Source organism: Maylandia zebra, linkage group LG14, assembly GCF_041146795.1.
Source record: "Maylandia zebra isolate NMK-2024a linkage group LG14, Mzebra_GT3a, whole genome shotgun sequence".
NCBI classification, from domain to species: domain Eukaryota; kingdom Metazoa; phylum Chordata; class Actinopteri; order Cichliformes; family Cichlidae; genus Maylandia; species Maylandia zebra.
In genome coordinates this window covers 4,017,465-4,045,442 of record NC_135180.1, presented here as the reverse complement: position 1 = coordinate 4,045,442, position 27,978 = coordinate 4,017,465, and the positions used below count along the sequence as shown (strand labels likewise).

General features: G+C 38.7%; 1 protein-coding gene and 1 pseudogene across 2 annotated transcripts in view; one reads left to right on the top strand and one right to left on the bottom strand.

Annotated features, from left to right (window-relative positions):
* sez6b (seizure related 6 homolog b) overlaps nucleotides 1–27,978 on the top strand; it is a 236,781-nt gene that overhangs the window by 27,912 nt on the left and 180,891 nt on the right. The window lies entirely within an intron of this gene.
* LOC143412522 (uncharacterized) lies at nucleotides 5,178–27,608 on the bottom strand (annotated as a pseudogene).

The following is a 27,978-nucleotide window of genomic DNA, read 5'->3' as shown; positions in this document are numbered from 1 at the left end:
TGTAAACATGTAAAGTCTGCAGAAATCTTCCAAGCAAAGCATGTAAAAGGACCACTGGTCCACCAGAGGATACCATCTTATTGTTGTGTTTTGCCATTCCTAGGTGTGAAAAACTATGCCTTAAAAATTATGTGATTTATGCCTCTGCCACTTTCTAATGCACAAAAGACCATCTTATATGGATGAATGTTGCTATTTTATGTTATAGTGGAAACATAATGTTTCCACAGTGTGGCAGTGGCATGCTTAAATGAGGTGAAAACATCCCACTGAGCAACTAGCTGATGGAAGAGGTGAGCTCCTAGCAAAATCTATGGGAGTGATATCAACTGATAATGGTTATTTAATGGACTGATACGATTTCTAGTGAGTTTTCTAGGTCTGACACTAGTCTGACTAGGTGTGATGGGAACAGAGAGGAGAGAGGCATATTTAACTTTACAGAGCACAAGACTGCACGTTTTTGTTCCAAATGCTTCACCTATTCAGAACATACCGAGACACAAAAGACAAAAATGGAGAAATATTAAGATATTCTGACTGAAATAATTCTCTTTTCTAGAATGAACAGGTATATACACAGACACACAGGCAAGTGCATCAACATAAAAAGATGGGGAACACAATAGTTTCTGCCTTTCCTCTTATTACAGATGATTTCTGCATTTGGAAATTGTTGTATGACGCGTAATAAACTTTAATCATTGCACCAGCGATCATGGCCTGCCAGAAAACAAGTGTGAAACCTCATTCAGTGCAAAATGCCTTCCACAGAGGGTCGAGCAGAACAATAACTGTGTTTATGCACACCCTTTATGATGCAGAAATTAGTGTGTTTCTCGTGCCTCATTGACCTCACATCGAACCCACTGGTGTCTGTCTGTAGAAACCCCCATTAGTTTCTCATTAAAATGTCATTAGAGGCAAGCCACTGATCTGTCTCACCTGGGTCACTGTTGATGATCATTTGCAGTAAGAAGAATGCAGAAAATACTGGAGCGCTGTAGCATGGTTGATGTCATTATACAGTTGGGTTTTTTTGTATCATCTGTTAATATTGCACCATACTTCATGAGCTGTCTTTGAAGATAGCTATACAATACAGCATGAATGATTGCCTCACTGAACAAAACAAGAAAGCAATTAGACACTTAAAACATCACCAGTGTAACAATGTAATAACAACAGTGTCATTAGGTTTGGCCACCATGGATTAGCCTTATTCCAGTACATCCTGTGGTTGTTGATCTCATAACGATCTGGAGAGTTTCACAGTCATGTTCCTTTAAATGTTTCCAAGTATTTTTTTTCTGCTGTGGCCGCATGCATCATCTTATTGGATTCAGGGAGTAGCATTACCATAGTGGGGCGTTTGTGATAAGCAACACTGTCAAGGAGGGTGGAATGTGTACTGAATCCATGACCGAAGAATTCTCAAATGGACATAAAGTACAGCTTATGCTTGAGCATTGTGTGACATGGTCAACTGTCGATAGTCACAGGTTGTCACGATAGTTTCTGTCTTGGCAAAACAGTGGGTTTACTTCATTAGTGATTTTTCTGAGATGTTAATCTGAAAGTGCTGACTGAGCCTGCACCTGTTTAACTTCCTTGTTTTATTAAACAGGGGTTGACTATTTTTCTCCATCATCTAGGCTGATATGCTAAAATACTTATTAAAAGGTTTTTTTTACGTGACACTCCATCATCTCTATATCACACATGTTGGTCAAGGTGGTCAGTAACAGAAACGTTTCTGTTATGATGATAAATCAAAGAAGCTGATGATCCAGATGATCATGTCTATTTGCTAATGTGTTGTAGGACTTGTAACTCTTATCTCAGAGAAGTAAAAGGAGAGCTAGCAGCAGCTGTATACCCTCTTTGTATACTGTGTTTTATCCACAGTATACAAATGCAAACAACCAGAAATAGCTGTGGGACTCTCAGCACTGTATGATGTACTGGTATCAGTTATGGATCCTCAACTTACTTTATTATGAGGTTATATTTTTACAATTTTCCAGCAAATACAATTCTAGCTGATTGAAGAGGATGGAGCGAGAAAGAGAGGACAGAGAGGTTGTACTAGAACAGGAAGAACGAGGGAACAATAGTGAAGCTAGTTACTTCTAAACAGAAAATATTGTAATGAATGGGAGCATTTTACAGGATTCATACCACTCTAAATGCGGTCCGAACAGGATGGCTATTACTACATTGATGTGACGGACTACAAATCTTTTCTCCACTCAGGAAACTGGGGTACATGATGCTCTGGGCTGAGACTGCATAATAAACGGAGGATTTGTATTGTATGAATTCAAAAGCTTTATTATAAAACAACTCTATTACCATTTTGATTTGTGTACAGGTATTTGGAGTGGCAGGGTGATTTTCCTGTGTCTGTACTTCAGATGGCTACTTTAAGTGCTTTGTGATTTGGTGGACTGTCTCTATGTGGTTAAGAGACTGTAATAATGTTGTGCATGTTTCTCACCTCGTCTGCTTTGATACAAATAGTTCTGTAACTTCTTTAATGACTGTGCCTTTTCCTCGGCTTTGACTAAAACTGCTGGAATATATTTTAATCTCTGATCGTTCTCTCTGAATTATTCTTAGACACTACAATAGGTCATGCAACTAATTAGGTTGTTTTTGAAGGTAACATTGTAATGTGTATCCAATTGAACTGTGGTTTGCAAATGTGAAAAGGACTGATTACAAACATCATATTCTCTTAATATATATTACAAGGCACTGTATGCATGACATTATAATCAGGAGCTGAGCCCCCCTAAAAGTTTGAACCTAGAATCACCTTTGACACCAGCAAATATAAAAATGCTGTAAAAGCACACTGAACACAGTGGAAGTTGAATAAAACACAACAGAAATAATAATAAAAAAAACCAACATAGTAGAAGTAGAAAAAAATGGTTATGAGGCGATATTAATGTGATGGAACAGCTACGAAAGGGACAGAAACCATTCAAAGGACTGCACTGAGACAAAGGATTCTTCATTGTTGTGAGGGTGAAAAGATAATGTGTGTTTTAATTGCATGATTCGTATAATACTGTGGTTTGCTATTTGTTGTTAACTATTAGCTTATCATTTCCACAACTCACGTTTTTGGTTCCCTTAAAAACACTTCCATTGTGTTTTTTGAAATTTTCTTTTCTGAGTTTTTGTTGTGTATTTTCAATTTCTGTTGTGTTTTATTCAACGTCCGTTTTGTGTTGTGTGCTTTCGTAGCGTTTTCTCTATGCTGGTGCATTTGACCTTTCAGGGCCACCATACAAGTGTGCTTCCAGGGACAATAGCCAATTGTGGCCACAAGATGGAAGTGATGTAAAGGATGGATAACAGGTGAGACAGAATGCTGTTTGAGATAAAAGGAGAACTTTTTAAATTGATTTCTGTTATATTTGTTTGTAGTCCATACAACAGTCAGTGATGTCCTAATGGAGACCACTGACTGTGCTATATTTGAAGGATTATGGGCAGTTTTTGCATGCACACATATAAATCCAAAAGGACAAAAAAGTAAAACAAGGGAACAATTTGGGTTAGTATTTAAAGAACATACCAGATTTGCAAGTTTACGATTCTGATTGTCATGGAAAAAAGCAGCCGAATCACTCCTAGCAAACGTAATTGTTATTTAATGCAGAGTGCTTTCTGTTGTTAGCCAACACTAGGGTTGTTTATGCAGAAGCACGGCATGTTAATCAGCAGCGTCTTGATTATGATTGGTTGGGCTGCGGTTAATGCTGCTACGATCACCATTAGTCATTTGCTTCAACATTACTGATTGACTTCAATTAGCTTTACTGTGGGATTTTTTGGGGGTAAACATCATCAACCCTGATAGAGGACTACATTTACCTAGCAGCAGTGTAAAGCCTGTGTTGAGATATTACAAATTACAGTAACTAAAGCAATACTTCTGTTGACATCTTGAACAGATTTTACAGTCAATATCACCTAGAGTTCTATTTCCCTGTAGATTTGAATTGGAGTCTATAATGGCTTGAAGCAGAAGATATAAATTAAACAGCCTCTTCCTGGAGATGTCTCCTTTTCTCATATTAATAGCAGGGAGACCTCTCTTTCCTCCAGGCAGTTCTGATCTTGTCTGCTTCACAATCATTTAAGAGCTTCTTTTCTTAGCCTACATATACTGTATGGTGCTACTGATTAGCTGAGTCAAACATATTACTCCTGATTGATTGCTGTCTTAGTGCTCCAGTCATCACTTGAAATGAGATAGGTGGCAGCTGAAGAAAGGGAGAGGAGTGGAGTGGAGTGGTGGTGGTGGGGGGCTGCAGCTACTTAGCTGCTTGTGTCTCCTCTGGATGAGTCTGAGCAACCTTGACTCCAAAAATCATTTGAGTTTTAGACAGAAAGCAGAGTGAAACATCAACATCAGGTTCAGTGAAAGTTAAAATTGTAAAATGAAATAATTGACCATCTAGTGATGGTAATTAAGTGCAAATGCATACAGGGAAATGTGCTTTAAAGCCATATATAGTGAATGTATCAATATTTAACAGGATATCTGATGCAATTAAAGATTGCTATTAAGTCTGTATTCACTTCATTTCATACATTCCATTAAAATATGTCATGAGCCTATATATGAACTTATCAACTGTTCCAGAACAGAATGCGAGAGAAATAAGAAAGTACTTTAACCCTGTCATGCATGCATGACAACCTCAATCAGGATTTTTTTTTTCTTAAGTATTTTTATTCATTTTTAGGCATGAAAAAAAGATTTCTTAAACTTCAATTTCTTAAACATGTACTTTTCAAAGAGTGGTTTTTACATGTCCACTCAGGTGGACAATTGATGTGTATGGAGAGACACATTAGTGTCCAGTGTAGTGGTTTATGTGCAAGTATACCATCAACTCTGATACAAATACAAGAAAACAGCCTTTGAATAGCTGTCCACTATAGTGACCACTATGCGTGAAAGGGTTAAAGCAAGCAAAGAACACAATTCTACCAAATTAAAATTAGTCAAATTTTCAAAATAAATGTGGAAACCTTTCCATTAGTTAAAACACAGTCTGATCCCAGATTTTGTCTAAGGGGATGGGGGTTTGGGGGGATAATGGGAGGAGAGAAGCTGCAGAGAGGCATGTAAGACTGCAACTATTGGATAGTCACGTTTTGCAGGGTTTAATATATTTGGCCAGATTTCTAGAAATGAGAGCTGCTCGGTGTAAAGTAGGATGGATGCCTTGTCTCCTAACAAGACCAGGTTTCCTCCAGAAAGTTTTCCAGTTATCTATAAAGCCCACGTTGTTTTTTGGACACCACTCAGACAGCCATCAATTTAAGGAGAACATGCGAATAAACATGTCACTCCTGGTCTGAGTGGAGAGGGGACCAGAGAAAACTACAGACTCCAATATTGTTTTGGCAAAGTTAGACACAGGTTCAAAATTAATTTTAGTGACCTCTGATTGACGCAACTGGGTGTCATAACTGCCAATGTGAATTATAATTTTCCTGAATTTACATTTACCCTTAGCCACAGTTTTAAATTTCCCTTAATGCCACCTGCTCTGGCCCCTGGAAGACAACTGGCTGTGGTTGCTAGTGTCTCTAGCTTCGCATGTCTGAGAACAGAATCACCAATTACCAGAGTTTGATCCCCAGTGGGTGTGTCGCTGAGTGGGGAAAAACGGCTAGACACATGAACAGGTTGGTGGTGTACTAGGGGCTTCTGTTTAAGACTATGCTGCCTCTTCACCATCAGCCAGCCATCCTGTTCGTGACAATCTGCTGGGGGAGAGCTAGCGGTCAAAGGATGACCGCTAGGACAATGAGCAGGAAAGTGCAGGAGGGACAGATGAAGAGGCCATGCTGCTAGAGAGTTGGCTAAGAGCTAAGCTAAGCTAGCAAATCGCTAAAGACACAGTAAATACACAGAGTATGCTTCAGATGAAGCACGTGAAGATTGCACTCACTATGAAACAAAAAGTAATCTATCTGTAAGTTAAATTTTAAGTTAAAGTTTAATTAAACTGGCTACACAGATAAGCTGCACAAAAACATGACTGTGTGTTTGAACATGAGCAGGAAGTGATACTCTACCACAGAGAGAGCAAAGATTAACCCCACTAAATGCATGTCTTTGGGTTGTGTTTATACTTTTGACACCCTGTGTTCTCTTGTTAAGTGTTACTCTCTTGTTTTTCTCTGTTTTACTTTGAGAATAAGATTTTGTCCTGTGTTAGTTTTGCTTCCTGTCTGTTGACACCTGTTGATTACTTTCACCTGCATCTTATTCCCGTTTTGTATGTCATCACCAGTGTTGGGCAAGTTACTTTGAAAAAGTAATTAATTATAGTTACTTGTTACTTCTTCAAAAAAGTAACTGAGTTAGTAACTGAGTTACAATATTCTAAAAGTAATTAATTACTTGAAAAGTAACTATTGCGTTACTTTAAAAAAATTGTTTAACCCTCTTTGGTCCAGGGTATAATTGGCCATTTTTAACTACTTTTGATTTTCCCTCCACATTTTACCTTTAAAAATTATTTAATTATTCAATTGTATTACCACAATTGATCTAAAATCAGACAAAAAACATAAAATCCGAGTAGAAAAAGTACTTTTACTGTAACAACCACAAACATGTTTAATGAATCATATTTGATAACTTTAAATGCAAATATAAATTGTTAATTTTAAAATCCTATGCACACGTTTTGCAAACAACAAAGTTATTTGCATCCATTTACCTTTTACCTTGATTTTTTAAATAACCATTTCAAACTATTTACATAACAATCAGCTGTTCTGCATTCAATAAGATGCCACACAAATTATTTGTGCCACTCCAAAAAAATTATTTCTGTCCACTATAAAGGAGAACGTCACAGCCTGATACCTGCAGGTCTGACAGCAGCAGGTGTATCACTCCTGTTTCTACCTGGAGACAGCAGTCGCCTCATTGTTCTGACACACAACACAAAACTATCCACAACACTACACACTAACTACAAGACAACACATTAACTACACACTCCAAACATGCTAAATGTTACAAATTTCTCACAACTCAAAACTTGCTCTCCCTTTCTCTCTCTCCCTCTCTCTCTCTCCCTCTCTCTCTCTCTCTCTCTCTCTTCTCTCTCTCTCTCTCTCTCTGTCACTCCTAAAACTTCCCCTGTTTTTTTTTTTTTTTTGGGGGGGGGGGGGGGGGGGGGGGGGGTTGGTCATAAGCAGAGAGTGCTTGCTAGCGCTGTCCTTAGACAGTAAAAACGCCACGTATATATTGTTTATCATGACTGTGGTTTTACGTGGCCTATCAACACAATTTAAAAACTGGTATATATCATCTTGTTGCTTTGTCTTTAAGTGGTCGTGTGACTGGCTTACCACGACTACTTTATTCTTCCTCAGTCAAACAGCAGCACTCACACGATTGTTTTGCCCCCTTAGCTCCAGGTAAGTAAGTAAAAGTAAGTAAAACTTTATTTATATACCACCTTTCAAGATAAAAATCACAAAGTGCTTCACAGAAGCTAAAACCTAAAAATAAAAATCAACTAAAAGCAAGTTTAAAAAGATGGGTTTTTAGCTGTTTTTTAAAAGCGACCACTGAGTCCACAGATCTCAGGCTCAAAGGGAGAGAGTTCCACAATCTGGGGGCCACAGTTCCAAAAGCTTTGTCGCCTTTTGTTTTCAGCCTCGTGTGCTGGACAGCAAGCAAGCCCTGGTCACATGACCTCAGGGACCTGCTGGGAATGCATGGATGCAAAAGTTCACTTATATATGTTGGTGCTTGTCCATGCAGGGCCCTGAAAGTCAAGGTCAAAACCTTAAACTGGATCCTGAATTTAACGGGATTGGAATTTATCCAGAACGCTGTATTCATCTAGAACAGCTATAAGCTTCTTAGCCACAACCTTTTCTAAAATCTTAGAAATGACCGGTAATTTTGAAATCAGTCTGTGTTGTGTGTTGTGCTAGACCAGATCTTCCCAAAGTGTGGGGCCCGCCCCCTAGGGGGGGCCCGCAGAGCCATTGCAGGGGTGGCGCGTATGAAAAGGGGGGGGAGAAAAACAACGCTTGGACACTGCTAGCACGGGGCGCCCACACAAACGCAAAGCAGGAGATGAAGCATCGCTGAATATGTTTCCAAACCAACTTCATTCTAACCCAAAGACTAGAAAATATGGTGAAGCATATCTTCCCTTTGGTTTCACCTGCACAAGTGCCGAGGTAGGTCTCCCTGCAGAATTGGTTTTCCCTTCGTCGGGAGCAGCGCTGGGCTCTTCAAATCACGGACAAACAGTATCCCACATTCTTGATTTTTAGTTCACAAACACTTGTTGTAATGACCAACTACTCAGCTTTTTTTAATCTCAGTTTTTGGTGATTCGAAACGCCGTTTACGTGTGGACGAAACTGCTGCGTTTTCAAAAATACCCGTGTAGGTGTGGACGTAGCGTAAAAGAGTTAGTAGTTTATTTTATTGCAGATTACTTGTATTTGCTTAATTGTTCACCAAATGTTTGAGGTGTGAAATAAACCGCAATGGAGCAAAATATGGGTGTGTGTGGTTGGAGGATGTGTTTTTGTGTGCGTGTGTGCGCGCGTAGGGGGCGAACATTTTTTTTGTAAAACAAAGAGGGGCCTAGCAAAAAAAGTTTGGGAACCTCTGTGCTAGACAGTGATCGTGATCACCGTCCGCAGGAGCGCACGCAGCTGGTTAAAGCTGTAGCGCCCAGATTACTTACAGCTACTTCCGTGCAACTGATATAAGATGACATAAACTGAACACAGCTTCAACCGTCTGTTTGTTGAAAAATAGTAACTGACCGCATTTTCTTGTTAGTAACTGTAACAGCGTTGTAACGATAGGAATAGTAATTAGTTAGATTACTCATTACTGAAAAAAGTAACGCCGTTAGTAACATCGTTATTCCCATCACTGGTCATCACTAATTGTTTTCTGTTTCTTTCTGTTCCTTTCCTCTTTCATGTCTGTATTCTGGATTCTTGTTTCAAATAAATCTGCAAATCAGTTATTAAAGCTTATCTTTTGTTCAGTAGCTTATGTGTCCTGCATTCTGTGTCATCAAACTTAAAATGTAATTCAGTTTTAGTAATATTTCATTGGTTTTCTTCAGTCTGTGAAGAAATGTTAAAAAATATTTCTTATGAGTGTTCTTGCTTTGATTCTGATCTGCTTTAACTACTAAAGTGTTACACTAAACAAAGGAGTAAGAGTTTGAATACAAGAAGTCTGTTCAGTCTAGCTTTTGGTGTCCAGGTGTTCTTACAATACACAGTTGATGTTCATTTTATATCTGTAAAAGAAGCCGCTTGTTAGAAGCATAAATTTCTGTTAGACTCCAACTGTGTTAAACTGTTGACCCTTCAGGTTGTTCAACACAGAATTAGACAGAATGACTGCTGGAGAAATCGACTTTATGAATTTTATTTAGAAGTGTAAAGACTTGGGTGTGCAAAGGTTGCAGCAGCAAGGTGTCAGGTGTGTTTTATATGAGGTCAGATTTGGTTTGACACTTGAAATGCAGCCCACCAGATCAGGGATGGTATATTCCTACCTCCTGGTATGACATAAAAGCAAAAGCAATAAACTTAACCTGTGATGTCAGACAGAATGGAGCTTGTAATACAACCGACTGCAGAGCGGGCCGTCTTTATCCTTTCAGCTCGGACCCTCTACAAAAGGGCTTGAGTTGGAAGAGCTTGAGGGTCCTGCACAGAATCTTTGCCAGCTTGTTTGTCTGTATCACAAAGTCCCACAGGATGTTAGTTCTGTCATTCTCAACCACCATAGAGGATTCTCCCATTTTGACCTCGGGACTTCCAGGCCATATTCAACACAGATGTTTCTGTATACTATCTCGGCCACTTGGTTATGGGGTTCCATGTATGCCCTGCTTGCTAGTATCTTGCACTGTGCTGTTATGTGCTGGATTGTCTCAGGGGCATCTTTACACAGCCTGCACCTGGGGTCTTGTCTGATGTGGTAGACCCCAGGCTCTATGGATCTTGTGCTCAGAGCTTGTTCCTTTGCTGTTGTGATTAGTAACTCTCTGTTGTCTTTCAATTAGGCTTTGTCCAGTCATTAGTAGGAATTTATATCGGTTAATTAATTCATAGGGTGACATAGAGTGATATGATAGATTAGAAAGCTGTTTGTAGCTAAATGTGTATTTAAACTTTACATTTATTGGAAAGTGAGATTTAGTGCTCTAGTCCACTTAATATCAAAGTGGGATATATGCAACCCATGATGTATAATTAGTTTGACATCCTTGCACTAGGTGGACTTCTGATTTAATAGTGTGAAAAGAGAGGCGCTACATCTCCCTGAAAATTTTAGGTCAAATATCATTATAAGGAATACTGGTCAGCCAAAATCCCTAAAGGTGGGATTTGGGCTCACAGTAAATAGGTTGCACTAGATTAATGAGCTTTACAGCAGATCTTTGGCTTGTGACAGTGTTTGACTTTTTGAGCTGACTGTGACCAGTGGATTTTCCCTTGAGACCTCTGGTCGGCTCAGTACTCTCTTTAATTAAAGGGAATCATTGCACAGTGCACAGATCCAGAGGACTTTACTCATACCTTAAACACAGCTCACTAACACTAGCTGGACTTTAAATGAAGCTTCTAATGTGGTGTTCTAATGACCGAGAGATGACCCACAGTGTTCTACTGGAAAAACTCAAGATAAGACAAACATGGACAAATAAGTCTTTTTGCAGTATTTCCCTGTTACATAGTTAAATCTCCAGACTAAATTCTACACAAATGTTTATTTATTAGCTGTCAAGTCACATCACTTTGCAGACATTAGCGTTTTGTCTTTTATTTAAACTATCATTAACAGGCAAGTGACATTAGTGGATATTTGCTGAAGAACTGCAAAAGGTAAATATTTTTCTGAAAAGCTTTAAATGATTCAAATATGATTATAAATATATCAAGGTAAGAAATCCAAGAATTAATCTTTCTCAGGAAAAGCAGAGCAGACATGACAGACATAACACAGAAATGAGAAAAGACTTTGAGGCCAACCGAGTGTATACATGTATTGTCAGAGCTGAAAAAAACAAAGACACAAACAAAACAGAGTGTATGTCTACACTGGTGAAATAGCAGCTCTTGCTAGTACTTCGTGAGCAAACTTGATACATCTACAGTCTGTTACATATTGTCTCACTGTGATATTATCCTTGTGATAATCAGTATATTGTATTTATAGGGCATATTATTATCAAACTGTGTAGATGGAATATTTAGCAAAATTTCTGGGATGTTTTTTTATAGCAGCAAAGGCACAAGAATACTCTGGAAAGTAACCCTTACCTACCCTAATGAAATACATATATGCATATAATTATGATATAATATATATTTCATGGAGGCACCAGATCACTTCATTGTAGGGAACAAGTGTTCAGGGTTTTCCTTTGCCATGCATTTCTTTCCAGTCCCAATTTGGCTAAGTAACATTTCTTTCCCTGTTCAGTGGACACAGACAATTTGACCATAGAGCAGTGTTTGCAACTTAATTTGTCTTTTGACCAGTTCTACAGCCTGTGCCTGTGTTTTCATTATCATTCACTACCTGTACTCAGGGCTCTGTAGGAGATTTGCAGTATCTAGCTTTGGAAGATAATCGTGAAATCCCATTAAGGCTCTTGTGTTTACTGAGACAAAACAGCAGCATTACTTAACTTCTGTTTGGGCACCTGTGTTTCCTCTATAGCTGTGAACTGTTGATTACTTACTGCCTGTTAGGCTCCATTTCGTCATTTTATGAGATTTTTCTCTTCAAATGTAAAAAATGTAAATGTATTTTTGGAAGCATGTACACTGCATCATAATTAAAACGAGCTCATGTCAGTCCAAGGTATGACGCACTAGCCATACTTTGACCTATCATTACATTCTTAAGCATAACCACCAGGTACTGTGACTGTCCACAAAATACATTATAAGTAAAGCACAAAGCTTTCACCGCAAACTTATTCTGTTTTCTTTATCCTGCTCTAAGTAAACTTGAGATGACTGAAACGATCACAGATAGCATCTATAGCAGTAAATATTGGGGGAATATAATTTCACAATAGGACATTAGGTAAAAGAAATTAATAGGTAGGTGTAAAAAAATATTATTACTTTGGTGCAGGGACAAGTGAGTCAGGTGACTGCTTAAATTTCTACTTACTCACCTTTAGAAGAAAATTAAAGAAAAGTATTTGTTGGGAAGGTTTTTTTAAAGAAAGCCCCACATTTTGAATATGTGGCTGTTCCAGTGTTTTGCAGCTATTTGGTCCTAAAAGCATTTCTGTGGCGTTAACGTAGAAGGATTCTTCTGTGATGGAAGCCAGGAGTGTTTTTGGGGCTTGCTCCATAGCAAGTACTCAAAGTCAATATACTGATGTGGTCAGGCAGCTAGAAATGCATGCAGACTTTAGATGAGCCAGCAGCAGGGTGTCTGTGTAAGAAGAATACCAAGTCACGGTATGGATATATGAACTTGTCATTTAGGTGTCTAATGAAGCTGACAATGCTTAGTCTGGTGGATGAAACAAGATGATATTGGACTAAAACATCTTTACAAAAGATGACAATAAAAAAGAACAGAACATATACACATTGACTTTTAACTGTCAGAATTGTGGAATCCAAATTCTTTGCTGTACATGTATTTTTTCACTATAGGAGTGTTGCTGAGGTGTGCTGAGCAAATGGAGTTGTCTCTAATGTGCACAGGTGGTGGAGTAGAGAGCCTGGTGTGGCCCATCACTCACCGTAATGTCTCCATTGCCTTGCTGTGAGTGCTGTGTGTGTGTATGTGTGAGATGTTGACAGAAGATAGAAGTCAGAACAACTTGACTGATTGATTGTTAATTTATTTCAAACATGTAAACAGTATACAGGTACATTTAAAATAAGAGAGAAAAAAATACTATACAAAAGTCAATACATTTCAATATTGCTACTGTTCTGATTCATTTACATGTTGAAAGGGAGTGGGAAGAAGTACACACTTATTTAATCCCATCCCTTTACCATAAGTTAATATTTAGTCAGCTTCCTCACGATATAATCTGTAATAAGAATAGTCAACAGATTTCTGATATAATATATACTATATACTACAATATCACATCATAATTTTTTTTAAATAGAGACATTCACTTAATTTCAATATGTTTCCTTTCTTTGTAGTTCGAGAAGATCATATTTTTATAACTCTTTTTGAACAGTTTTATGTTTGGACATTGCTTCAATTCCATATTCAGACTGTTCCACAGTTTCACTCCATGAACAGAAACACAAAAGCCTTTTCTTGTAGTACGTACCTTCCCTGTTATGAAGTTACAAAAACCCCTTAAATTATAGCTTCCTTCGTTCAAAAAAAACCAAAAAACCAAAAAACATACTCTGAGTATTACCTGGCAGTTCATTATTTTTTGCTTTGAATAGAATTTGTGCTGTTTGGAATTTCACAAGATATCAATATTTCAGTGCAAAAATAGTGAGTCTGTATGTTCCTGTAACCTGCACTGTGGATGATTCGAACTGCTTTTTTTTTGAAGAGTAAAACGTGAATGTAATGTGGTTTTATAGTTGTTGCCCCAGACCTCTGCACAATGGCTTAAGTATGGTGAAACCAGTGAACAGTAGAGAATATGAAGTAATGTTCTGTCTAATTCCTGCTTTGCCTTGTTGAGTATTGCAATGCTTCGTGTTACTATGGAATGAATATATCTTACGTGAGCTCTCCAGTTAAGTTTTTCATCTATTATTACCCCCAGAAATTTATTTTCACTGACTCTTTCAATATCAACACCATTTATTTGAATCTTTGCATTTGTATTTAAACTACTATTTCCAAATAACATCAGTTTAGATTTATTCAAATTTAATGATAATTTATTTTTATCAAGCCAGAACTTCACTTTACTTATTTCATTAGTCATATCCTCCAATAAATTCTGCAGATCATCACCAGAGTAGAAGATGTTTGTATCGTCAGCAAAGAGAACCATTTTTAATACTTTGGACACTTTACAGATGTCGTTAATGTACAAGTTGAAGAATTTTGGACCCAAAACTGACCCTTGGGGTACACCACAAGCAATGTCCATACATAAGGAGCAACCACCATTTATTTTCACAAACTGCTTCCTGTCATTAAATAACTCCGGACCCAATCTAAAGCTACCCCTCTGACACCATAACATTCCAGTTTTCTTATTAATATATCATGATGTATTGTGTCAAGTCTATGAATAACCCAGCCACATATTGCTTTTTGTCTATGGAATTTGTGATGTATTCTATTGAATCTAATAGTGCCGATGATGTTGATCTGCTTGATCTGAAACCCTATTGACTCTCGTGAGTAGTTTATGTTTATCTATAAATTTTTCCAGTCTGTTTTTAAACAGTTTTTCAAGAACTTTTGAGAATTGAGGTAGTAAAGAGACAGGCCTGTAGTTTGTGAAATGGTGTTTGTTTCCAGATTTGTATAGAGGTATAACTTTAGCTATTTTCATTCTGTCTGGAAATCGACCAGTTTGAAATGATAAATTACAGATGTATGTAAATGGTTTTATAATAGCCTCAATGACTCTTTTAACCACTATCATATCAATATCATTACAATCCAAAGATTTCTGATTTTTACATTTTTTAACAATCTCAAAAACTTCATTTTCATCAACGTCTGTGAGAAACATAGAATATGGATTTCTGTCTATCAGTGTATCTGGTTTTTCCTGTGCTTTCCCAGGATGAGTGATTGTTCTTGCTAAATTTGGTCCAGCAGTTACAAAGAATTCATTGAGACTATTTGCCACAACATCCATATTATATTCTTCATGGTCATTACAAATGAAATACTTGGGATAGTTCTTTTGTCCAGTCCCACATTTTATAACACTGTTCAGTATTTCCCATAATCTTTTATTATTATTTCTATTTATATCTAATTGCTTCATATAGTATTCCTTTTTACTATATCTAAGTATATTAGTTAACCTATTTTTATATCTTTTGTATCTGATTTCAGAATCTTTAGTTCTCTTTCTTAAGAAATCTCTGTATAGAGCATTTTTCTTTATACATGCATTTTGCAGACCTTTTGTTATCCATGGACAGCTCATATATTTATGTTTCCTACTATATTGCTTTATTGGACAGTTGGTATTGTACAGTAATGTAAATATTCTAAGGAATTCATTATACGCACTATTAACGTCATGTTCCTGATATACTTCACCCCAGTTCTCTTTCAATAAATCTTTTTTAAATGCATTCATTCTTTCTTCTGTTCTTACTCGCCTGTACTCTTTTTTACTGTCCATTTTATTGATCTTGTAATTCCTATCATAGATTGTAAAAATTGGAAGATGGTCACTTATGTCGTTAATCAGGAGTCCACTTACAGTCTTATTTTCAATGTCATTTGTAAAAATGTTGTCTACGATCAGCTTCTTAAGGTGTCACACTTTTTGGGCTATTTCAGCATTGTGTTTGGTTAGAAAAGAGAAGCTCTAAATTTACCAGTCGATCTATGTTGCTACCTTCACCTATGGTCTCTAGCTGTGGGTAGTGACCAAAATAGCGAGATTGTGGATACAAGCGGTGGAAATGGGCTTCCTCCGAAGGGTGGCTGGCCTCTCACTTAGAGATGGAGAGGCCAGCCACCCTGGACTCAAGGGACTCAAGAGTAGAGTTGCTGGTCCTCCAAATCGAAAGAAGCCAGTTGAGGTGGTTTGGGTATCTGATATATGCCTCGTGAATGCCTCCTGGGTGAGTTGTTCACACTGGGACAAGGACTTGCAGTCCTTGAAAGACTTATTTGTCCTCTTTTCAACTTTGTGAGTTAAAAATTTCCTTTTATTAAAATGCTTATTTTTTGACAGAGTAATGTCATGTGAAAAAAATCACATTTTGAGTTACATGAAGTTGACAGAGTGATTTTTCCTTGCAGGTGTCACCTTGTCTTCTGAGGCTTCATAAAAATCTGCTTTGCTGATGCTGCAGACTGAATTATTTATTCAGTCTGTAACTGATCTATTGTTGCTCTCCTTTCAAATTGTGATATACTTCTGTCCTCCTGTGACTCCTGTGACTTGTCTTTGAGGAGGACTCTCTCTCTCTCTCTCATATATATATAAATATATATATATATATATATATACACACACACACACACACACTATTGACAACTCTCTGCCTGCCCATAATGTGCTAGTCCAAAAAAGAACTGATAGAAAGCCATTCCTACCATAGTTTGTTTTCAGAGCTGTGTCTTTTGTCTTGCTTTTCTCACTGCTCATCTCACCAGTGCAAAGTAGCTTCTGTTTCCAGCACTCCCACTGTGTAAACTTCTGCTATCTCAGATTGCCAGTCCAACTGTATAAGTATGGGCCTTCTTGTTTGTTAGACAGGCAATAAAGGACATGGACCTGAACCTGCCAACAGCCTGCCAACCGCCAATCAAGCCAATCAACTCAGACTGAGTGCAAAGCAGTTTGCCGTGCACACAAGCTTATTGAATTAATGCTGAAAAGCAGAGTGGGCCCTGAGCTCAGTAATTATAAATCAAGAGTAATCAGCGGAACATAATTGATTTGGTAATTGTGTTTGCTTTCTTGAGTTAGACCCAGAACTTTGCTGGCATGAATTAAGAATGTTTTCATCACAGCTGAAGTAGAGCTCTGCAATTTTTTGTGAATGTAAATACATGCTTCTGGTTAGTTTCAGCCAGATGGAATAAAGAAGTAATACTGTAACACAGTGAAACCTTTGCCATCAAAAGTCTTTGTATATTGATTATGTATTTATAAAATACACATATACATATTTATGCAGCATTATTATATCTTAGTGGAACTTTTCTTATCTGCTTGAATTAAAGCTTTATTGCTTTCACTGCTAATAAGGCAGGTAAAAGTCATGAAGCTGCATTTAGAGCTCTCAGTTGAATTTGGCATACACAATTTTTGAGTAGTTTACATCAAAAATAAGTGTGACAGTAGTGTAACGTTAATTGAGTTTATAGACTTTAGGACATCATGAACATTACTACACACGTTTGTGTTAACTGAAGGGGGTCCGACTGAGTGCAGACTGACTGAAAAGCAGTTTCCAAATGCATAAACACTGTGCAAAGGCTTTAACGTGTTTCAGAGCTTTTTTTGTAACAAAATCTAACAGGGTCTGTCTAACAACATTAATAAACAACCAAACAAACAAACAAAAATAACATTGTATCTAACATTCACTTTAAATTGTAAAAAATCTATCAAAAAATAAATGTGTATGATTGTGAATCAACTATACCGTCAGCTACTCAAAAACATTTCTTCATCTGTTAAATCTTATGCAGACAACATGGTAAAAAACAGCATATGAAAATGATACCAGAAAGCCATTCAGGTTGTCATTTTACAAAAGGCTACAGGCAGCAGCTATGCACTGCTGCTGTCTTTTGACTCTATATTTGTACAAGTTGTCAGTGCTGGTGAATCTGTCATACCAGCATCATCTTTTCTCGATTTTCAGATGTGCTTGTTCACAACCAGCATACTGCTGAGAGAAATGTATCCACACAGACTGCAGCAGGGTTTCCCAGCTCTGCATTCACTTTTTTGTTATCGCCATTCTGTGTGGCTGCCTGTCACAGCAAGAAGAGGGACTCAAGGGGACAAGATTGCATGCCCATCTCAAACTGGATCAACGTTTGTCTGCTGTCAGTTATCTTCTATGTGTTGCGGAAATCATTGTGTAGTTCTGCCCAGGTTTTGTCTGACACCTTGATAAGACGCATGGGACAGTTACGAGTTCTTCTTCTTAGACAAAAGGCAAATGAAGGATTTTTACTCCTGGTGATTCAAAAGCGGTTCTCACATGCCGCCCACGCTTTGAACCAAATTCAAATATTTGAATTATTCTGGTCACTGCTCTGATATGCAGATTGCTTAGTGGGGGAGTATTTTAATCACACCAAAGTGAGATACCGCCACTTTTCATTCCACTTCTAAACACCCTCCTCTAATGGCTTTGCTGTTAGAAAATGATAGTTAAATTCACCCCTAAACATACAGCCTGCTTGTTTGTTTGTTTTTCTGCGATTAATCCCTGTGGCTATCTTTCTCTCGCACTTTACTGATTAAAAATTGCACGTGGGAAAGCAAGGATGGCCTCAATTCTGGCAGGTGTAAGACTTATTTTCCTCCTGAGTACCCTTGTTGCTGCCAGTGTCCCTTTCCTTCTTAAGTTCAAAGGTCTTTTACAGCACCTGTGTTTCATCTGGGCTCTCTCTACTCTCTGGATGTCAACAGTCCTTTTCGTTTCACTTCACTGGCTTTACTCAAATTTCACACTTGTCAGGCTGCGTGATTCCTCGAACAGCTACAAGCACATCTGAGTGTAGCTCTCTAAGGCCCCCTACCACCACTACCATCCCCTCTGTGATAGTTTCAGGTTAAAGCTGGTCCTATTCTGGTCATCCATTTTATAACCATAACACAAAGAATCAAAGAATGCTACAGTATGGAATGATCTAGCTAGCTAACTAGCTAGCTAAGGAGCAGGTCCATACCTGGCTTCTCCACATAAATTAAACTATTCTTGCGCAAATTACTGAACCCAGACTGCTGGGTTCCATTTCAACCTTTCATAATGCCACTTAGCGCTAATGTTTCACAAGAAAAACTTCTCCTAACTAAACAAAATATAAATGAACCAGATTCAGAACATTAGGAGATTCATAAAAAAAACTAAAATTAAAAAAACCTTAGAATTTTTCCTGCTATATGTAACCATTTATCTGATTGTTAACTTCAGAATTACACAAAGGTCAGTTGTACAGCTTCTTCTTTCAGCTTGTTTAACTGCATGTTAAACAAGCTGAAAGAAGAAAGATCAGCTGTCTGCTATATCCTGCAGTTACGAAGGGAATAGAGGGAGAAATTTCACACACGGTTTATTGGCTTAGTAATCGAAGGTGCTATTGTGATGGAATGATAGAGAAGAGCCACACTCCAGGACTGAAAACAACCATCTTAACCTTCACTCACAGAACCTGTGAGACATATTACTCTAAAACATATTACAGAGCTTGCTCATCTGTGCATATCTATTACCTCTTAAGGGTACACTGAACACACTGCAAAAAAAACCAACGTGAAATTCTGAATTTTTCAGATCCGAACATGTCGTGTAACCTCTATACACACCGGAAGCATTACTTACTTACACTACTTCCAAAAAAGTATCCTTAGAAAGTGGACATTCCGAGTTCATCAAAACAAGATAGGAGATGGCAGCAGCGGGGAGAACTTATACCACGACCACTTTTGTACATATTTCCGGATGACAGTTTGAACTTTTGTCTTGCATTTGTTGTTTGTTGCATTTAGCAACACGTGCACTGTAGCTGATTGGTCAGATTGTCTGATTGGTCAGATCTGATTATTCAAATTTTAATTTTACCTGCAAATTTATCCCGCTAAATAATGCATTCATTGTGAAGAGCAGGATCAAGAAGTCCCAATTTCAGATTTTTCATGCACAAAATATTGTGCATGAAAAATCATATAATAATATATTTCACATATCCAGTGTATAAAGGCCTTAATCTCAGACTGGTTCTTATATATGTATATAGATATAGATATATATTATTCTTCTACTCTATGTCAGCACTCAGAGTGCTTTATACAACATGCCTCATTCACTTTTTTCTATCTGTAAGTGCTTTCTATCTAACATTCACTCTTTGATGGAGAAACAGACTCGGGAGTATCTCACCTAAGGATATTTAGCATGCAAAGTGAAGCAAACAGGGATTAAACCACCAACTGTCCAATTATAAGATGATCTGCTCTACCTCCTGAGCTACAGCCACCCCTCAACCTTGAACGTTTGCTGCTCATCCCAGTAAACGTAACAGATTTGCCTCTTTCTCTGTTTGAAGGTTTGCAAATGGTCCTAAAAGAGGTGTGATGCTCTGCAGCTGGGAGCCTGCAGGAGAGTAGAAAGACTCTGTCATCAAAGTAAACTGCTTTCTTAGAAATATTTATTATTTTATACATTGACAACATTTTGTGTTGTTGCATGTTGAGACTGTTTCATATTTAATACTGAAGTTAAATGGAAACACATTAAGCACTAAGTAGAAGGGGAATTTAATTTTGAGACACACCTTTTGTATTGTTTGATTCACCTGTCAAACACCTGTGTCTGAACAGGAAACATAAGACTGAGAATACTGGGCGTATTACTTTTATTTAAAAGTTCGAATATTCTTACGTTCTAAACTTGTTTTGTTTAAGTTTATAATTAATTTAGAGTTTTTACATTGACCACAGTAATAAAAACGGTCTGCTTCAGACTCCGTTCATGAACATCTATCTACAGTGGTGTGAAAGTGTGTTTGTCCCCTTCCTGCTTTCCTATTTTGTTTGTACGTTTGTCACACATAAATGTTTCAAATCATCAAACAAATTTAAATGTTAGATAAAGATAACACAAGTAAACACAAAATTCAGTTTTTAAATGAGGGTGTTTATTATTAAGGGGAAAAATCCAAACCTACATGGCCCTGTGTGAAAAAGGGATTGCCACCTAACCTAATAACAATAGCAGCAACAACTGCAATCAAGTGTGATAACTGGCAATCAGCCTTTGTCAGTGCTGTGGAGGAATTTTGGCCCACTCATCTTTGCAAAATTGCTGTAATTTAGCCAAATTGGAAGGTTTGAGCATGAACTACCTTTTTGCGGTCATGCCAAGGCATCCCAAATAGATTCAGGTCTGGACTTTGACTAGGGCACTCCAAAGTTTTTTCTAAAGTTTTTCTTAAACCATTCAGAGGTGGACTTGCTGGTGTGTTCTGGGTCATTGTTCCTGCTGCAGAACCCAAGTGCGCTTCAGCTTGAGGTCACAAACAGACGACTGGACATTCTTCAGGTTGTTTGGATAGACAGCATAATTCATGGTGCCATTTACCACAGCATGTCTTCCAGGTCCTGAGGCAGCAAAACAGCCCCGTATTGTGCCGCTAGAGGTGAAATTCTTGGACCGGCGCAAGACGGACGAAAGCGAAAGCATTTGCCAAGAATGTTTTCATTAATCAAGTTCCACCATGCATTAATTTAATACCACCACCATATTTTACTGTTGGTATGATGGTCCTTTTCTGAAATGTTGTGTTACTTTTACTCCAGATGTAATAGGACACACACCTTCCAAAACGTTCAACTTCTGTTTCATCATTCCACATAATATTTTCCCCAAAGTCTTGGGTGTTTTCTAGCAAAACTGAGACGAGTCTTTATGTTCCTTTTGCTCAGCAGTAGCTTTTGTCTTGGAGTTCTGCCATGCAGATTATTTTTGCCCAGTCTCTTTCATATGGTGGAGTCATTAACACTGACCTTAACTAAGGCAAGTGAGGCATGCAGTTATTTGGATGTTGTTGCACTCTTGGCGTAATTTTGGTCGGCCGTTCACTCCTGGCAAGGTTCAGCACTGTTCCATGTTCTCGCCATTTGTGGATAATGGCTGTAAATGGTAAATGGCCTGCATTTGTATAGCGCTTTTCTAGTCCATAGGACCCCAAAGCGCTTTACACTACATTCAGTCATTCACCCATTCACACACACATTACATTACTTTTTTAAAACATTAGCCACATTAGAAGCTTCGTTTCCATTTCCAGGCTTACCAGTGGTGATGAGTCCCCAGATGATGTAACATATAACTGACTATCTGAAAAGGATTTAAGGTACACATCATCAGATGAAGTTAATTTGAACATACTGTAAATGACAAAGATATCTTGGAAAGTTAACTTGTTTCCTGGTTTTGTTTGTTTGGGATTTTGTTGTTGCTTGGGTGTATATTTACGTAGAAAAATACAAAGTCACCTGTAACTGATACAGGATATGTCTTATAAGGCATTTGTGACGCAGTGTGACAGTGGTGATGTATTTTAAAACTTAAATTAACTACATGGCAGATAAGGTTGACCTCAGAGCAGAGCAAGCATTTATGCAATGTGTTGGTGAGAACCTGATTGAACAACAACTGATGTTGAACTGGTGCCAATGTTGCCAGTTGCCACTTTCTAAACCCACCTATCTGTGTCGCCTTCCTACTCCCTTCAGCTCTGTATCACCTAGGCCCCCCTTCATCTTCATCCAGCTTCTACCATGCTGAGGTGCCTCCTCTCGACCTGTTGGAGTGGAGAGGCCCATCTTGCTCTGCCGGAGAGCAGTAAACACTCATTTTTGTGGCTGTCAGCTTGGTGAAGGAGGGCAGCCATGTGGAACACAGCGCAGAATCAGCAGTGTTCCCAGCAGTGGAAATAGAGCTGGCTTCAAGGAAAAGCCATTCTTTTGCAGTCTTTTTTCCCCTCCCAGGGAACAACATTATTGCTTCTAAACCTGCCATATATTGATTTAAGGCTTGTGTTTTTTTGTATGTCATCATATTGCCGTAAAGTATTTTCTCCTTATTTTTTATGTTCAAAATCATGTGTACATGTAATAAATAAAAATACATTTCTATAGAAACTAAAGCAAAACTTATACAGCTGTCACTGAAGCCAGGATTTTATTGGTATTTATTTTGAATGTTAATAATAGGACATTCAGATGAAAAAGCAAATTAAACAAACCTAATACATACATACATGTTAAATGCACCACAATGATTTTTCACAGTTTGAGGAGAGTTGATATGCATCATAAAGAGTGTGCCATGCATGTTCTTCTAATCTTACTAAATGACTAAGGAGCATCGGAGGAAACAGCTTACTACAAACTCAGCTAAACAAAGATGTTGGCTAGGTTCATATAGACACCGTTAAAAACAAAATGCTTTCATCAGTCACTGATTTATCAAAACATTCACTATTGCTTAAATCAGCCTTTAAGGATTTTAAATTGAAAACCTAAGAAGGAAATATATGAAAATATGCTGCAAGTACATTTTTCCAAGGAATGCATATTAAATGATATTTATTTAGACTTTTTTCAGAAAAAAAAACTAATTGTGATTTTTATCCATTGATCAGGGCTGTGAGGTGCGGCTGAAATGTCTGGAAAATAGCAAGAAAGAGGGCTTTTAAATAAATTAAATTTTTTAACTTTTGGCTTAACATGGAGAGATCTTAAAATACGTATTTTCTTTGCAAATTTGAAGTTTGGTCTAAAACAGAGTTGGAAATGGCAGCCTGCCTCTTTAAGAAGTTAATGTGTGTTAGTCTGTTTTCTTCTTCTTTAAAAAAAATCTTTGTGTATAATTCTTAGGCAAAAAGCTAAGAGGCATACAGTTAGCATGCATAGACAATGGTTGAACACTGCAGCAGCAGGATCAAACAGCTTGCTTATTGGCTGACTAACTGGCTGACCATTGCAGCATTGGCATATGCCATAACTCCCACAACAGCATGCTATTGGCCACTTTTGGATCTTGGAGTTTTTCAAAAAGGAAGATGACTGAGGAAGAGAAAGCTCTGGCCAGTGCTTTTGTCGATAATAATGGGGAATGTTAGGCAAGATGGACAAACTAGGATTGTTAACAAGGAGAGAGAAAGTTTCTATGAGCGTGCCATGTGTGTCATGGCAGGAAAACAACAATGCAGACTTGACTGTGAACTCAAATGTAGTTTATGGTCCTGCAAACACGTCCAGCTGCATACAGATTTCCGTAAATTTCCTGCACTCTTAAGCTATCCCTCAGAATCCAAAACGCAAGTTGCTCGACGTGTATATCACCAGTCAAATGCTGACTGGTTCACAATTGGCCCAGAACAGGGAAGGGAGAAACGCTGGAGTTCAACAAGAATGGGAGAAGTACAAAAAAATAGATCAAAAATAAAAAATACAGCATCAAAAGTACAGACAGTGACTGTGGGTGTTTTTTTGTTTTGTTTTTTATTGTTTTAACAATCAGTTTTAAATTCTGTCTTTCATCTTTGCATTTTTCTACATCCAGCCAACAGACCAACCACATAAGCAAGAGTAGCCCACCAACCGGTTGTATCACAAGTTTTTGACACTGCCTATGACAAATCATCTCCACGCAGGTAGACAGACAGTCTGTGAGTGCTTGCAGATTGCCTTCTCACTACCCCCGCTCAAGGTTAAAGCAAGCATTAGCTAGTTTTCACTGTGTAAGAGAATTCAGACACCCTGGCAAGAGCAAGAAGAAAAGTGGAGTGATGTGAGCTCACTGGTTCAGAAACACAGATGTTGTCTGAACAGTCACATGCAGCTACTCAGGATGCACAACTTGTTCAGTAGATGCTTTGGAGTTAAAAGTAGTGTGTGTGTGTGTGTGTGTGTGTGCGTGCGTGCGTGCGTGCGTGTGTGTGTGTGTGTGCGCACGTGCGTGTATGTGTAAACACAGGAAATTAAGGAAATGATTCCTCTTCTAGCACGGACACTATTTTTTTTCCTTTAATCCCTATCTGTTGTACATGAGAGTAACTACATGTGTTGCAATAAAAACAAAAACTGAAATTGTACTTGAACATCATTTTAGTCAATAATAGTTTGTAAATTGATATAGCTGTACATAGTCTTGGTTTGGCATTCAAAACGTTTGTCGGTGTTTTTTATTTGGAATTTAGATGGATTAATTAATGACTTAAAAGTCGACTTGAGAATTTCATCAGAAGTTAAACTGTATTTTTAACTGCCAACAAATTAGCCCCAACTATATTCAATTTTTTGTAACAGAGAGGGATATTTATATTTCAGAGCTTTTTGTATTTATTAGAGCTGTTTTGTAATATTTGGTAATAGTGTAATAAATACTGTATGATTTAATTGGTACTTTAACTTGTTATTATTAGAGATGGGTATTGTTTAGGTTTTATCCTATACCAGTACCAAACTGGTGCTTAAACGGTGCTCGAACCGGTGCTTAAAGAATGAAGAACACAAAATTGGTCCAAAAACCTCTCATGTTCAGCTGTTTTTTGTAAAAAGATAACAATGTTAGCCTTTTCTGCAGCTATGGGGCATATATGGTATCACTCTTGGCTGGAAGCAGTGCTTAAACAATGGAAAAAACACAAACTTTGTCCAAAAACCTCTCATGTGTAACTGTTTTCCACTTTTTCTTTGGTCATTTTAGCCTTTTTGGCCAGGGTGAAGGGAGTATCTGCCATCAAACAAGAAGACAGCTGCATGTAGCTATGATGATGTTTGCTAGTTCACCTTACATGCATTAATGTAATAACGTGGTTAGCCTACTCAACGTAAATTACACACGAACAACATGAAGCTACTCACGAAGAACGGCTGCTGCTGCATCATCATCCGTCATCATTTCTGCTACACTGGCAGGGCTAGGAGCCAGAACTCTCCTCTTCGGGTTCTTGGGGGATGTTGCTAACTCCGGGTCAGATAACAGGCAACCCACGCGCAGTAGATGTGCTCGGTGTGAGGTCTCGCAGCAAGCTATCAAATACGGCGCATTTCTCAGCTTTTAACAAAATGTTATACGTCGCCAGGTGTTTCATCGGATTCGAGGTGTTACCTCCTTTGACAGTATCACAGTATCACCTTAAAGCACTTGTTGCAGGCTGCTGAGTTTGCATCTTTTGCTGTGAAGTACAGCCAGACTTTGACCGCTTCACTTTGGGTGTTTTTAATCTGTAGCTCTGCTCTAAAAGAACGTACGTACCTGGGCCCGCCTACTACGCTCGCAAAGGTAAAATGATTGGCTGGAATCCAAAGTGTATGACATCTCAGGAAAAAAAAAGCACCGAAATGTGAGCTGCTTTTCAGTCTGGTTACTACCGTTTATGTCAGAACCGGTACCCATCCCTAGTTATTATATGTTCTTACTGTCTTGGAGCAACTGTGACCACATAATTTCCTCTGAGATTAATAAAGTATTCTGATTCTAATTCAGTGCAGTGTGCTGCTTACTGAAATTTACTTCAAAGAATTTTATTTGTTGACTTATGAAGAATTGCTTCAAAACAGTCAATATAGTCTTTTTCACTGGAACCATCTTGCTCATCACTGTGCTCAGTTTCTCCTTAGTAGATGGTGATTCAAAACACTAAGGTGAAGGTGAATCAGTCAGTGCCACATAGACTTTTTATGATTCCAGACCCACGGGTCTTTTGAAGGACCCCATTTCAGCCCCTAATGTTACAAAGAAATGGGTTTCAGGCATAACAGATAGTATCTTTGTGTTTTTGTCTGGGAGAGATGAAAGTGGGCCTTGCTCCATATATGTGGCTGTGAAAATTGTGACTCGCTGCCTCTCTCATCTTCACTCCATTCTACAAAATTAATGACAGCAGCTCTGTCGTGCTATGGACCAGAGATGGAGAGACAGTAGGGGTTGTGAATGAAAAAAGAGGGATTACTGCATTGAATCCTCAAATGGAATTCTGTTCTTTCTCTATAACTTGGCCAGATTTCTCTCTGTATAAAGATATTTACTTATCTTTTCTCTTTTCCTAATCTCTCCACCCCCAAAACCTTTTATTTTATTCTAAAAACACTTTCGGTGGTTTTGCTTGTTTTAATTATTTTACAATGGAGGCTGGAAAGTGGAACAATATGAGAAGAAGGAAAACATTGACATCCCACAAAGTCTGATCCATCCATCCATCCATCCATCCATCCTCCATCCATCCATCCATCAGTCTTCTTCTGCTTATCTGGTACCAGGTCGCGGGGGCAGTAGCCTAATCAGAGAAGCCCAGACTTCCCTCTCCCCAGCCACCTCCTCCAACACCAAGGCGGTCCCAGGCCTGCTGAGAGATATAATCTCTCCTGTCCTGGGTCTACCCTGGGGCCTCCTCCCAGTAAGACATGCCTGGAACACTGTGCCCAGGAGGCATCCTTTTCAGATGCCCGAACTACCTCAGCTGGCTCCTTTCAATGTGGAGGAGCAGTGGCTCTACTCTGAGCCTCTCCTGGATGGCTGAATGCTATCTCTAAGGGAGAGGCCAGCCACCCTGTGGAGGAAGCTCATTTCTGCCGCTTGCATTCACGATCTTGTTCCATCTTGTTCACCCAACAATGTTCTCAGTTGAAGTCAGCAGTGCTTGACCCTCACTATTCACAGTGCAGGTAAAGCACCACTTTCCCATCCTGAGTTGCCTGATGGTTTGCCGGAATCTCTTCAAGGCAGCCTAAAAGTCTTTTTCCATGGCCTCCCACGAACTTCTCCCACACCTAGGTTTTTGCTTCAGCTACTGCCCAAGCTGTGTTCCACTTGGCCTTTTGGTAACTATCAGCTGCCTCCAAAGTCCCATAGGCTAACCAAGCCCAATAGGACTCCTTCTTCAGCCGGGTAGCTCCCTTCACCTCTGGTGTCCACCATTTGGTTAAGGGGTTACCATGACAGGTGCCAACCACCTTGCGGCCGCAAGGCACCAACCACCAACCACCTTGCTGCCTGTCTGCAGCAGCTTTGGCAGTGGAGGTGCTGAACATGGTCCATTCAGACTCAACGTCCTCAGTCTCCCTCAGAATGCTGTTGAAACTCTGCCAGAGGTATGTGTTGAAGATCTCGCAGCCTCTGCCAGGCATTCCCAGCGCACCCTCACTATACGTTTAGTTGCACCAAGTCTGTCCTGCATCCTCACCCACCACCTGATCCAACTCACCACCAGGTGGTGATCAGTTGACAGCTCAGCCCCTCTCTTTATCCGAGTGTCCAGAGCATATGGCCGCAGGTCTGGTGATACGATTACAAAATCCATCATCCACCTGCGGCATAGGGTGTCGTGTTGCACTTATGGACACCCTTATGTACCCATCACTGAGAATGTATGTTTGGTCGTTAATCTGTCACAACAGACAGAGATAGAAAGCCATTTATGCCGCTCACATTCATATTCATGGTCAGTTAACAATTACTAACTGACCGATTCCAAAAAGCATATTAAAAAATCTTGAG